This window comes from Glycine max, chromosome 1 (assembly GCF_000004515.6).
Source record: "Glycine max cultivar Williams 82 chromosome 1, Glycine_max_v4.0, whole genome shotgun sequence".
Lineage (NCBI taxonomy): Eukaryota > Viridiplantae > Streptophyta > Magnoliopsida > Fabales > Fabaceae > Glycine > Glycine max.
In genome coordinates this window covers 34,782,171-34,795,050 of record NC_016088.4, presented here as the reverse complement: position 1 = coordinate 34,795,050, position 12,880 = coordinate 34,782,171, and positions in this window count along the sequence as shown.

Below are 12,880 nucleotides of genomic sequence, written 5' to 3'. Positions count from 1 at the left end.
ATAGAATAGTTATATATTTATTTATATTAATAATTTATGTAAATAATATTGTAGAGTTGTTATAGTATATTCCAAAAATTATTAAGTGTTGGAGTTTGAGAATATTATGGTTAAATTTGATGAACATGTGTATGTTGTACCTTATGAATATCATTAGGAATGTTATGAGATGTTGATGTGATGTTATAGATGTAGTGTGGCATGATATTGATTGTGAATAAGTGGATGTGTTTAACACTTGATGTTACATTAATTATATTGTGAGCTATGAATTATACAATAACCCGACCAATGTTTATGCGCAGTGTTAAAGAGAAAGTGTAGGTTCCTAGTTAGGAACCAGTGTTAAATTGTAGCGCAATGTGTTAAACGTGTTTGAAACATGAGTGTGAGGTCGTGGTATTGTGTAATTCATGAGCAGTGTTTATAAATGAAATATGTGATGAATTGTGGAATAACATGTTGCTTTGAGATTATAATATTGTTATTGAGATTGAGTATAAGTGTAAAGTTGAACATGTGTTAATTGTGAGATACGTGTAAACATGTGATGGTGGATTGTGACACTATGAGATGTGAAATTGTGAATGAGTTTTGGTTGTGGATAAGTGTGTAGTTAACACTTGATGTGACATTACTTGTGTTGTAAGTATGAATTGTACAATAACCGACCAGTGTTATCTTGAGAAAAGCGTTGATGCGCAGTGTTAAAGAGAAAATGTAGGTTTCCTATTTAGGAACCAGTGTTAAATCGTAGCGCAATTGTGTTGAACGTGTTTAAAACACGAGTGTAAGGTCGTGGTATTGTATAATTCATGAGCAGTGTCTGATGCAAAATTATTTTAGGGGTTGGACCTGAATAGGAGGGAGAGGCCCTGACGGACTCTTCGGAGTGTAGGCCTCGGGGGTCACCGGGTTTGAGTGCTCCTTTAAGCCTATGCTGATCCCATATGATTGAACATTTCGCAAAACATCGTGACCCTGACTGGTCTCCCTATGATCTTACTTAGTGAGAGTGACCTGACAAACCCATTGTGTGGTGTGTCTTGTTATGTACTCCTAAGCGCCCCAGGGTGTTTTTCACTGACATGGTACCACATTGCATATAGGTTGAGTCTTAGCATAACTGTTCATATGCTTGCTAATTGTTTATTATGAAATTGAGTGTTATTATGTCTTGATCAGAGGTGTGATTCTTGTGTAATGTGATTGATGATTGAAAAGTGAATTTTGAATGACAAAGTGATGAATTACGTGAGTATGTTTAAGCAAGTGGTATTCATTTATATAATATGTATATTTATTGTCTTGCTTCTCTATTAGTAGGAATGTGATAACTCACTCCCGTGTGTTGTTGTGTTTGGATCCTGTGATGATCTTGAACTTGTGTTCGAGGGAGCAGATGAATAGGTGATGCTTTAAGAACCTATGCTGAAGGACGTCGGAACACAACGCTCTGATAGGATGTGCATTGGATATAGGTTTTATATCAATTGTATGAAGTCTTAGACGACTTGTTTGAGCGAGATGACTTTATTATTATTTGACAAGTTTAATATGATGTAAAGAAAGTGAATATGAGCTTTTATCCCTTTGAAAGGCTTGTATTTAAAATTTTTAAAAAATACTTTTAATTAATATTTGAATTTTTATTCCTTTTTAGTATATATGTGAGGGGTAAGGGTGTCACAGTTTTAGATCTTTATAATTCAAAAAGAATGAACAGCCTATTGATCCTTAATAGGTGAAAATAGAAACATAATTTATTATTCTAACGTTCTAATATTTTTTTATCGTTAACAACGGTGAGATCTTAAAATTTAAAGAACTGAGTTGTTTAAAAAAGCCTAGAAGAAAGTAGTGGTTTGGTTTGTAATTTTAAAATTTTAAAAATGGAAATTATGTATCATTTTTTATGGCAATTTTTAAATTACAAATCGTTCTAAAAATATCTTCATCGCTAATACCTGTGAGGTTCTTAAATTAAAAAAAAAAAAAACTGGGCATTTTAGAGAAAACATAGAAGCAAGTAATGAAGTATTTTGTAATTTTAAAATTAGAAAAAAAAGATGGCAGCTCTCTTAAATGCAGATGAGCAGTGTTTATAAATGGAATATGTGATGAATTGTGAAATAACATGTTGCTTTGAGATTATAATATTGTTATTGAGATTGAGTATAAGAGTAAAGTTGAACATCTGTTAATTTGTGAGATACGTGTAAACATGTGATGGTGGATTGTGACACTATGAGATGTGAAATTGTGAATGAGTTTTGGTTGTGGATAAGTGTGTAGTTAACACTTGATGTGACATTACTTGTGTTGTAAGCTATGAATTGTACAATAACCGACCAGTGTTATCTTGAGAAAAGGTTGATGCGCATGTTAAAGAGAAAGTGTAGGTTCCTATTAGGAACAGTGTTAAAGAGAAAGTGTAGGTTTCTATTTAGGAACCAGTGTTAAATTGTAGCGCAATATGTTGAACGTGTTTAAACACGAGTGTGAGGTCGTGGGTATTGTATAATTCATGAGCAGTGTCTGCTGCAAAATTATTTTAGGGGTTGGACCTGAATCAGGAGGGAGAGGCCCTGACGGACTCTTCGGAGTGTAGGCCTTGGGGGTCACCGGGTTTGAGTGCTCCTTTAAGCCTATGCTGATCCCATATGGTTGGAGCATTCTCGCAAAACATCGTGACCCTGACTGGTCTCCCTATGATCTTACTTAGTGAGAGTGACCTGACAAACCCATTGTGTGGTGTGTCTTGTTATGTACTCCTAAGCGCCCAGGGTGGTTTTTCACTGACATGGTACCACATTGCATATAGGCTTGAGTCTTAGCATAACTGTCTCATGCGCTTGCTAATTGTTTATTATGAAATTGATGTGTTATTATGTCTTGATCAGAGGTGTGATTCTTGTGTAATGTGATTGATGATTGAAAAGTGGATGATGAAAGTGAATTTGAATGACAAAGTGGTGGAATTACGTGAGTTATGTTAAGTAAGTTTTATTTGGTTTATATGATATGTATATCTAGTTGTCTTGTTTCTCTATTAGTTAGGAATGTGATAACTCACTCCCGTGTGTTGTTTGTGTTTGGATCCTGTGATGATCTTGAACTTTGTGTTCGGGGAGCAGATGACTAGGTGAATTGCTTTAAGGAACCTTGTGCTGAAGGACGTCGGACACAACGCTCTGATAGGATGTGACATTGGGTATAGGTTTTATATTAATTGTATGAAGCTTAGACGACCTTGTTTGAGCCGAGATGACTTTATTATTTATTTGGACAAGTTTGAATATGATGTAGAAGAAAGTGAATGTGAGTTTTTATCCCTTTGAAAGGCTTGTATTTAAAAATTTTAAAAATACTTTTAATTAATATTTGAATTTTTATTCCTTTATTAGTATATATGTGAGGGTAAAGGGTGTCACAGTTTTAGATCTTTATAATTCAAAAAGAATGAACAGCCTATTGATCCTTAATAGGTGAAAATAGAAACATAATTTATTATTCTAACGTTCTAATATTTTTTATCGTTAACAACGGTGAGATCTTAAAATTTAAAGAACTGAGTTGTTTAAAAAAGCCTAGAAGAAAGTAGTGGTTTGGTTTGTAATTTTAAAATTTTAAAAATGGAAATTATGTATCATTTTTTTATGGCAATTTTTAAATTACAAATCGTTCTAAAAATATCTTCATCGCTAATACCTGTGAGGTTCTTAAATTAAAAAAAAAAAAACTGGGCATTTTAGAGAAAACATAGAAGCAAGTAATGAAGTATTTTGTAATTTTAAAATTAGAAAAAAAAGATGGCAGCTCTCTTAAATGCAGTGTTTTTCTTTATTGCTCCTAAAAAGCTAGAACAAATTCAAACAATTAGCAAATATCAAATGATGCCCCAAGAAATTATAGATAAAGTATGAAAACAAACTAAAATTAAAGAAAGGAAAGAAACACAACGTTAACAACCACTGAGAGAAGGTAAAGTCTTTGTTAATTCATCGGTGCAGCAGGAAGGTTGCAACATGTGCGCAAGAGAAATTCCTGAAATCAAAATATCATTTTTTTCTCTTCATAAGAATATCAACTCGATAAAAAAAATTGGAAAAAATAATTACACAAATACAGCAATCTGAGTGGGTGCAAGCGTACTGTATTTATAAAAAAAGTAACTGCAATTAAACTTTTCTAATAATAACAACAAATGTAGAAGTGAAAATTAAGAATGAAGATTAAGATTTTGAATTTTACTGGCAGAACAGAGCAAACTAAATTGGATGTAGTGTGAAATACAACGTAACAATATCTCGAATTCCAATGAATCGATGAAGAGAAGAGAAACGGTAAATGCATACGAATGCTAAAATTAAGAATTTCATTCTTCGTGTGTAATCATATGAGAGAAAGGAGTGAAGCCAGAAGGCTGAATGAATGGAAAAGTTGTGTTGGCCAGAAATTTAAGGGACGGAAAAAATTGAACCACGATTTGGAAGAGTGAGTAGCTTTTGGATCATTTTAATTAATATGTATGTAATATTTAATATTATCAAGAATAAAATGTTCTTAAAAAAGTATAGACCAAAAAATAGTTAAAACTAATGGTATCACTTTTATATATTATTATAGATATTATAAGAAATGGAAACATATTTAAGTCTTAATTTTTTTATATTTAAGTGGATTGATCCACGAACCCATCACAAAACAAAATAAGGGCGTTTATTATTAGCATTCTCAGATGAAATGGTTTGAGGAAAAAATGCAAGTGGCACCAACAAATTGAAGTCATACATCATAGATTTCTGAGTAGAGAAGAGTGTCATGGAATAGCATTGGATAAAAAGGATTGATTTGAAAAGATGATTTACAGTAGGTAAGTGCACTATATATAGAGGTTATTTATAATAAGACAATATTACTATTGTTGGATCTAGAACATTAATCTAGCACACATCAAGCAATGGAAACTTGAATCACACACACAAACTCACCAAGAAACTCACCAAGAAAAATGGAGAAGATGAGCAAGAAAGAGATGGAAGAAAAACAGAATAACGAAAATTGCGTATTTTGCGGAAACGAAAAGTGTTTATCTCATAACAAAATGCTTCCCTTATTGTGAAATTACACTTATTCCCCTACTTATATCAGTAAAGATAGAATTACCCCTTTCTCTGATACTCTCCTTTAATTCTGTATCTATCCTTTAAACTCAACATTACAATAACAGTAAAAGAAAACAGCAAATCACTGATACAACACCCTCACAGCACTTAACAGAGATCTTCACTGCACTTCAATCACTCCCAATCTGCTCCTTAACTCTTTGAACTGATCAATCTTCAATGGTTTAGTGAATATGTCTGCTACTTGCACAGTAGTTGGACAACACTTAACACTTAGCTTGCCTTTTGTCACTTGCTCTCTAAGGAAATGAAATCGTGTTTCAATGTGTTTGCTCCTCCCATGAGCAACTGGGTGTTTAGCTAGATTGATGGCAGATTTGTTGTCCACCATCATTGTAATAGCACCCTTTTCCTTCATCTTCAGTTCACCAAAAATATTATCAAGCCATTGAGCTTGACATGCTGCCATAGCAGCTGCAATGTATTCTGCCTCATGAGGAGAGAGCCACCACTTGTTCCTTCTTTGAGCTCCACGAGATTGGGGCATCACCATAGAAGAACACATAACCTGTTGTGCTCTTCCTATCACTCTTATCTCCACACCTATCAGAATCACTATATCCCAGAACATTACATTTTTTGGCAGCACTGGGAAACAGAGTACCATAATCGAGAGTACCTTTCACATACCTCATTATTCTCTTGGCAGCAGGAAGTGAGAAAGTTTAGGATTCTCCATATATCTACTAATTAAGCCAACAACATACAATAAGTCAGGTCTAGTACAGCAAAGATACCTCAGTGAGCCCACCATTTGTCTATACAAAGTTACATCTACTTCTTCTTCATTAGGATCTTTCACCAAGTTCACACCAGTGGCAATGGGTGTGTCTGCAGAATTGCAGTCAACCATTCTGAACTTCTTCAGTACATCTCTTGCATACCTCCTTGATACATGATCACTGCCTCATCAGTTCTCTTGAATTCAATTCCAAGAAAATAAGAAATAAGGTCCAAATCAGTCATTTCGAATTCTCTCGTCATCTCTCCTTTAAAGTTGGCAATTTCAGTCTCATTATTTCCTGTCACAAGCAAGTCATCTACATACAGGAACACTACAATCAAGTTAGTAGTATTGTTGCCCTTTATATAAACACCATGCTCAGTTGTACATTTGAGGAATCCAAGCTTCATTAGAAAGCCATCAATGCGCCTGTTCCAAGCTCTAGGCGCCTGCTTTAAGCCATACAAAGCCTTGTTCAATCTGTACACCTTTTCTTCACTTCCTTTTATTTCAAACCCAGGTGGTTGACTCACATAAACCTCCTCCTCTAGAGGACCATTCAAGAAGGCTGATTTCACATCCATATGGTGCATATGCCACCCTTTTTTACTTGCTATAGCAGTAATAATTCTCACTGTCTCTATTCTTGCAACAGGTGCAAACACCTCCTTAAAATCAATGTCAGCCTTTTGCAAGAATCCCTTTGCCACTAGCCTGGCCTTATACTTGGAAATCTCTCTTTTTGGATTCTTTTTTACCTTATAAACCCACTTTACTGCAATAGGTTTTTTCTTAGCAGGCAGAGGCACAAGTTGCCATGTATTATTCTTTTCAATAGCTTTCAGCTCTTCTTTCATAGCATCAGTCCACTTTGTGTCATTCATTGCTTCCTCCAAGCTCACTGATTCAGATTCAGCAAATAGAGCTAAGTGTACTAGCTCACCTTCCTCCCCTATTGCTGAATCATGTATCAATTCATAATCCTGTAACCTGCTAGAGGGTTGTCTAGCTCTCTGTGATTTCCTTACTCCTCCTTGGTCACTGTCATCAATTACTGCAGCAGAAGAATCACTTGGCTCATCAATAGAAGCTTCAATCACAACTTTTGTAGGCTCCTCTACCATCTCTTGAAAACAAACTAAAATTAAAGAAAGGAAAGAAACACAACGTTAACAACCACTGAGAGAAGGTAAAGTCTTTGTTAATTCATCGGTGCAGCAGGAAGGTTGCAACATGTGCGCAAGAGAAATTCCTGAAATCAAAATATCATTTTTTTCTCTTCATAAGAATATCAACTCGATAAAAAAAAATTGGAAAAAATAATTACACAAATACAGCAATCTGAGTGGGTGCAAGCGTACTGTATTTATAAAAAAAGTAACTGCAATTAAACTTTTCTAATAATAACAACAAATGTAGAAGTGAAAATTAAGAATGAAGATTAAGATTTTGAATTTTACTGGCAGAACAGAGCAAACTAAATTGGATGTAGTGTGAAATACAACGTAACAATATCTCGAATTCCAATGAATCGATGAAGAGAAGAGAAACGGTAAATGCATACGAATGCTAAAATTAAGAATTTCATTCTTCGTGTGTAATCATATGAGAGAAAGGAGTGAAGCCAGAAGGCTGAATGAATGGAAAAGTTGTGTTGGCCAGAAATTTAAGGGACGGAAAAAATTGAACCACGATTTGGAAGAGTGAGTAGCTTTGGATCATTTTAATTAATATGTATGTAATATTTAATATTATCAAGAATAAAATGTTCTTAAAAAAGTATAGACCAAAAAATAGTTAAAACTAATGGTATCACTTTTATATATTATTATAGATATTATAAGAAATGGAAACATATTTAAGTCTTAATTTTTTTATATTTAAGTGGATTGATCCACGAACCCATCACAAAACAAAATAAGGGCGTTTATTATTAGCATTCTCAGATGAAATGGTTTGAGGAAAAAATGCAAGTGGCACCAACAAATTGAAGTCATACATCCAATATTACTATTGTTGGATCTAGAACATTAATCTAGCACACATCAAGCAATGGAAACTTGAATCACACACACAAACTCACCAAGAAACTCACCAAGAAAAATGGAGAAGATGAGCAAGAAAGAGATGGAAGAAAAACAGAATAACGAAAATTGCGTATTTTGCGGAAACGAAAAGTGTTTATCTCATAACAAAATGCTTCCCTTATTGTGAAATTACACTTATTCCCCTACTTATATCAGTAAAGATAGAATTACCCCTTTCTCTGATACTCTCCTTTAATTCTGTATCTATCCTTTAAACTCAACATTACAATAACAGTAAAAGAAAACAGCAAATCACTGATACAACACCCTCACAGCACTTAACAGAGATCTTCACTGCACTTCAATCACTCCCAATCTGCTCCTTAACTCTTTGAACTGATCAATCTTCAATGGTTTAGTGAATATGTCTGCTACTTGCACAGTAGTTGGACAACACTTAACACTTAGCTTGCCTTTTGTCACTTGCTCTCTAAGGAAATGAAATCGTGTTTCAATGTGTTTGCTCCTCCCATGAGCAACTGGGTGTTTAGCTAGATTGATGGCAGATTTGTTGTCCACCATCATTGTAATAGCACCCTTTTCCTTCATCTTCAGTTCACCAAAAATATTATCAAGCCATTGAGCTTGACATGCTGCCATAGCAGCTGCAATGTATTCTGCCTCATGAGGAGAGAGCCACCACTTGTTCCTTCTTTGAGCTCCACGAGATTGGGGCATCACCATAGAAGAACACATAACCTGTTGTGCTCTTCCTATCACTCTTATCTCCACACCTATCAGAATCACTATATCCCAGAACATTACATTTTTTGGCAGCACTGGGAAACAGAGTACCATAATCGAGAGTACCTTTCACATACCTCATTATTCTCTTGGCAGCAGGAAGTGAGAAAGTTTAGGATTCTCCATATATCTACTAATTAAGCCAACAACATACAATAAGTCAGGTCTAGTACAGCAAAGATACCTCAGTGAGCCCACCATTTGTCTATACAAAGTTACATCTACTTCTTCTTCATTAGGATCTTTCACCAAGTTCACACCAGTGGCAATGGGTGTGTCTGCAGAATTGCAGTCAACCATTCTGAACTTCTTCAGTACATCTCTTGCATACCTCCCTTGATACATGATCACTGCCTCATCAGTTCTCTTGAATTCAATTCCAAGAAAATAAGAAATAAGGTCCAAATCAGTCATTTCGAATTCTCTCGTCATCTCTCCTTTAAAGTTGGCAATTTCAGTCTCATTATTTCCTGTCACAAGCAAGTCATCTACATACAGGAACACTACAATCAAGTTAGTAGTATTGTTGCCCTTTATATAAACACCATGCTCAGTTGTACATTTGAGGAATCCAAGCTTCATTAGAAAGCCATCAATGCGCCTGTTCCAAGCTCTAGGCGCCTGCTTTAAGCCATACAAAGCCTTGTTCAATCTGTACACCTTTCTTCACTTCCTTTTATTTCAAACCAGGTGGTTGACTCACATAAACCTCCTCCTCTAGAGGACCATTCAAGAAGGCTGATTTCACATCCATATGGTGCATATGCCACCCTTTTTTACTTGCTATAGCAGTAATAATTCTCACTGTCTCTATTCTTGCAACAGGTGCAAACACCTCCTTAAAATCAATGTCAGCCTTTTGCAAGAATCCCTTTGCCACTAGCCTGGCCTTATACTTGGAAATCTCTCTTTTTGGATTCTTTTTTACCTTATAAACCCACTTTACTGCAATAGGTTTTTTCTTAGCAGGCAGAGGCACAAGTTGCCATGTATTATTCTTTTCAATAGCTTTCAGCTCTTCTTTCATAGCATCAGTCCACTTTGTGTCATTCATTGCTTCCTCCAAGCTCACTGATTCAGATTCAGCAAATAGAGCTAAGTGTACTAGCTCACCTTCCTCCCCTATTGCTGAATCATGTATCAATTCATAATCCTGTAACCTGCTAGAGGTTGTCTAGCTCTCTGTGATTTCCTTACTCCTCCTTGGTCACTGTCATCAATTACTGCAGCAGAAGAATCACTTGGCTCATCAATAGAAGCTTCAATCACAACTTTTGTAGGCTCCTCTACCATCTCTTTATCCCAATTCCAGTCCTTGGATTCATCAACTACCGCATCTTTACTCACAAGCACTTCTTTGGTTACTAGATTAAACAATTTGTAACCACCAGTGGCATGATAACCCAGCAGTATCATTATCTCACTTTTTCTATCTAACTTCTTTCTCAACTGATCAGGCACATGTTTATAACAAATAGAGCCAAAAATTTTAAAATGACTAACAACTGGTTTGCGTCCAAACCATGCTTCTCCAGGTGTGATTTTATTGAGCCTTTTTGTTGGGCTTCGGTTTAGCACATACATTGTAGTGGAGACAGCCTCTGCCCAAAGAAATTTTGGTAGCTTCTTTCCATTAAGCATGCATCTGACCATATTCATCACTGTTCGTTTTCTTCTTTCTACTGCACCGTTATGTTGGGGAGTGTAGGGAGGTGTCACATCATGCGCAATACCTTCCAGTTCACAAAATTCATCAAATTCATTGCTAGTATACTCTCCTCCTTCATCAGTGACTATAGTTTTTATCAAGAAACCAATTTGTCTCTCCACCATTCTCTTGAACTTCTTGAATACTCCTAGCACTTCACTCTTTCTCTTCAAGATATACACCCACATCTTCCTAGTGAAATCATCTAGGAATGATACAAAGTATCTACTCTCACCAAGAGATTCACACTGCATTGGGCCACACACATCAGAGTATATCACTTCAAGCTTTTCTCTTGCCTTAGTTTCAACAAATTTCTTAAAAGACTCTCTATGTTGTTTAGACTCAACACAATTTTTGCATAATTCTTTTGGTACATTTATCAATGGCAGCCCCCCAACCATGTTGTGAGTACTCAAGTCATGCAAGTATCTAAAATTCAAGTGACCATATCTGTAATGCCACACCCAATCATCTTCACTCACTATTGCAGCTAGGCATTTATGGCAAAGTGCTTCCAGATTGGCTCTAAATGTCCTGTTTCTAGACATAGAAACATCAAATATCAAACTGTTTTTACCACCTGAATCAAACAGTTTAAGTTTTTTATCTTCCATAATCACCTTATGGCCTTTCTCCACTAATTGTCCTAGACTGAGCAAATTGCTCTCTAGTCCAGGTACATAAAATACACCTGATATGCAGTACTGTGTACCATTCGGCATCTTGATCATCACATTTCCAACTCCTTCTGCTAGCATAGCTCTACCATCAGCAAACTTGATTCTATTTTTCTTGCTTGCATCAAAGTTGACAAGCCATTCTTTATGACCAGTCATATGTGTAGAACATCCTGTGTCAAGGTACCATTCATCAATGGTGCACATTTCATCTGCAGTAGTCACCATGAGCATCACTAGCTCATTTTCTTCATCATCACCTTTGGCAAGATTTGCCTCATCACCTTGGGAATCCTTCTTCGCATAACACTCATCTGCAAAGTGTCCCCACCTATCACAATTATAACATTGGATGTTCTGTTTATCAAACCTTTTCCTACCACCTCTTCCTCTACCATTGCTACCACCTCGATAGTAGCCTCTGCCCCTGCCTCTCTGCGACTGATCAGGTTTATTTTCAACATTATTCTGGCCTCTTCCACTACTAGAAACATAGCCACTTCTTCCTCTATTGTTCCTACCACGACCTCTTCCTCTAAAACCACTTCTTCCTCTGTTACTGTCGCCAGAATTCTTGTTACTAGATTGAGCCAATAAGGCTTGCTCAGCAATTTTCTTCTTATTTCTCTCTAGCAATCTAAGTTCTCTAGCTTCTAGTGAACTTTGCAATTCTTCTAAACTCATTTCACTTACTTCCTTGGATTCCTCAATTGCACATACTATATAATCATATTTTTCCAGTAGAGATCGAGTAATTTTCTCACAAATTTTTCCATCAGTTAGAGTCTCACCTTGTGTAGCCATCTGATTGGTGACTACCTTTACTCGTGCAAAGAAGTCAGCAATCTTCTCATTCTCTTCCATCGTCATTGAGTCAAACTGTCGCTGCAACACTTGAAGTTTCACCTTCTTGATTCGATCTCCACCAGCATAACATTTCTCAAGTTTATCCCAGGCCTGCTTCGCTAAGGTCGCCTTCGAGATCAGATTGAAATTCGCATCATCTACACTCTGATGCAGAAAGAATATTTCCTTCGCATCCTTCTTCTTGCTATCCTTGTATGCATTCCTCACCGCCTCAGTAGCGGGTTCTGTTGGTTCCGCCGCTACGCCATTCTTCACTACCTCCATCACGTCTTGAAATTCAAACAATGCCTTCATTTGAATATGCCACCGTTCCCAATTTTTTCCATCAAGAACCAGCAATTGCGCAGGGACATTTCCTCCATTTGTGCTCAACTTCATTTTCACTCAATTCGTGTTCAATTCACTAAATCGATGAAGAACACTCACTCACACTCGTGTTTCCCAAATTGCAAATTGAAACCTCACTGATTTCACTCGTGTTTCCCGATCCCAGGCTCGATTAGGCTCTGATACCAAAATGTTGGATCTAAAACATTAATCTAGCACACATCAAGCAATGGAAACTTGAATCACACACACAAACTCACCAAGAAACTCACCAAGAAAAATGGAGAAGATGAGCAAGAAAGAGATGGAAGAAAGACAGAATAACGAAAATTGCGTATTTTGCGGAAACGAAAAGTGTTTATCTCATAACAAATTGTTTCCCTTATTGTGAAATTACACTTATTCCCCTACTTATATCAGTAAAGACAGAATTACCCCTTTCTCTAATAACTATAGCATTTATTTTCCAAACCCAAGTGTTGGCCGAACATACCTAGCTAGTTTATCAACTTTGAGTTTATACCAACTTCTCAACTTTTACTTAACTGTTTAGT